The following is a 1,910-nucleotide window of genomic DNA, read 5'->3' as shown; positions in this document are numbered from 1 at the left end:
TGGAAATCGCTCCAGGACCTCAAAATGGTGAGCAATAGCCCATGAAACAGGCCAGAATCGGCCAAACCTGCGAGTGTTGATGACTGATAGGTAAATGCACCCCGAGGTTCATCAATCGTGGAAATCACACGGAGACCCCAAAATGGTGAGTAATAGTCCACAAAACGCGCCAAAATCGGCCAAAACTGCTAGTGTTGATGACCTGCACATAAGCGCACCTTAGGGTTCAACAACCATGGAAATCGCCCTAGGACCCCAAAACGGTGAGTAATGGCCCATGAAACGGGCCAGAATCGGCCAAACCTATGAGTGTTGATGACCGATAAGTAAATGCACCCTGAGGTTCATCAATCGTGGAAATCGCACCGTGACCCCAAAATGGTGAGTAATAGTTCACGAAATGTGCCAAAGTCGTCCAAAACTGCTAGTGTTGATGACCTACACATAAACGCACCTCGGGGATTAATAATCGTGGAAATCGCTCCAGGACCTCAAAATGGTGAGCAATAGCCAATGAGACGGGCCAGAATCAACGAAAACAATGAGTGTTTATGACCTGCACATAAGCGCACCTTAGGGTTGAACAACCATGGAAATCGCCCCAGAACCTTACAACGGTAAGTAATAGCCCATGAAACGGGCCAGAATCGGCCAAACCTGTGAGTGTTGATGACCGATAGGTAAATGCACCCCGAGGTTCAACAATCATGGAAATTGCACCAAGACCCCAAAATGGTGAGTAATTGTCCATGAAACGTGCCAAAATCGGCCAAAACTGCTATTGTTGATGACCTGCAAGTAAGCGCACCACGGGGATCATTAATCGTGGAAATCGCTCGAGGACCTCGAAATGGTGAGCAATAGCCAATGAGACAGGCCAGAGTTAACCAAAACGATGAGTATTGATGACCTGCACATAAGCGCACCTTAGGGTTCAACAACCATGGAAATTGCTCCAGGACCCCAAAACGTGAGTAATAGCCCATGAAACGGGCCAGAATCGGCCAAACCTGCAACTGTTGATGACCGGTAGGTAAATGCACCCGACATTCATGAATCGTGTAAATCGCACCGAGAAACCAAAATGGTGACTAACAGTCCATGAAACACACCTAAATCGGCTAAAACTACTACTGTTGATGACCTACACGTAAACGCACGTCGGGGATCATTAATCATGGAAATCGCTCTAGGACCTCAAAATGGTAAGCAATAGCCAATGAGACGGGCCAGAATCAACCAAAAGGCGAGTGTTGATGACATGCACATAAGCGCACCTTAGGGTTCTACAACCATGGAAATCGCCCTGGGACCCCAAAACGGTGAGTAATAGCCCATGAAACGGGCCAGAATCGGTCAAACCTGCGAGTGTTGATGACCTACACGTAAACTCACCTCGGGGATCAATAATCGTGGAAATCGCTCCAGGACCTCAAAATGGTGAGCAATAGCCCATGAAACAGGCCAGAATCGGCCAAACCTGCGAGTGTTGATGACTGATAGGTAAATGCACCCCGAGGTTCATCAATCGTGGAAATCACACGGAGACCCCAAAATGGTGAGTAATAGTCCACAAAACGCGCCAAAATCGGCCAAAACTGCTAGTGTTGATGACCTGCACATAAGCGCACCTTAGGGTTCAACAACCATGGAAATCGCCCTAGGACCCCAAAACGGTGAGTAATGGCCCATGAAACGGGCCAGAATCGGCCAAACCTATGAGTGTTGATGACCGATAAGTAAATGCACCCTGAGGTTCATCAATCGTGGAAATCGCACCGTGACCCCAAAATGGTGAGTAATAGTTCACGAAATGTGCCAAAGTCGTCCAAAACTGCTAGTGTTGATGACCTACACATAAACGCACCTCGGGGATTAATAATCGTGGAAATCGCTCCAGGACCTCAAAA

The sequence above is a fragment of the Triticum dicoccoides genome, chromosome 5B (assembly GCF_002162155.2).
Source record: "Triticum dicoccoides isolate Atlit2015 ecotype Zavitan chromosome 5B, WEW_v2.0, whole genome shotgun sequence".
NCBI classification, from domain to species: Eukaryota; Viridiplantae; Streptophyta; class Magnoliopsida; order Poales; family Poaceae; genus Triticum; species Triticum dicoccoides.
This window is presented reverse-complemented; position numbering follows the sequence as displayed.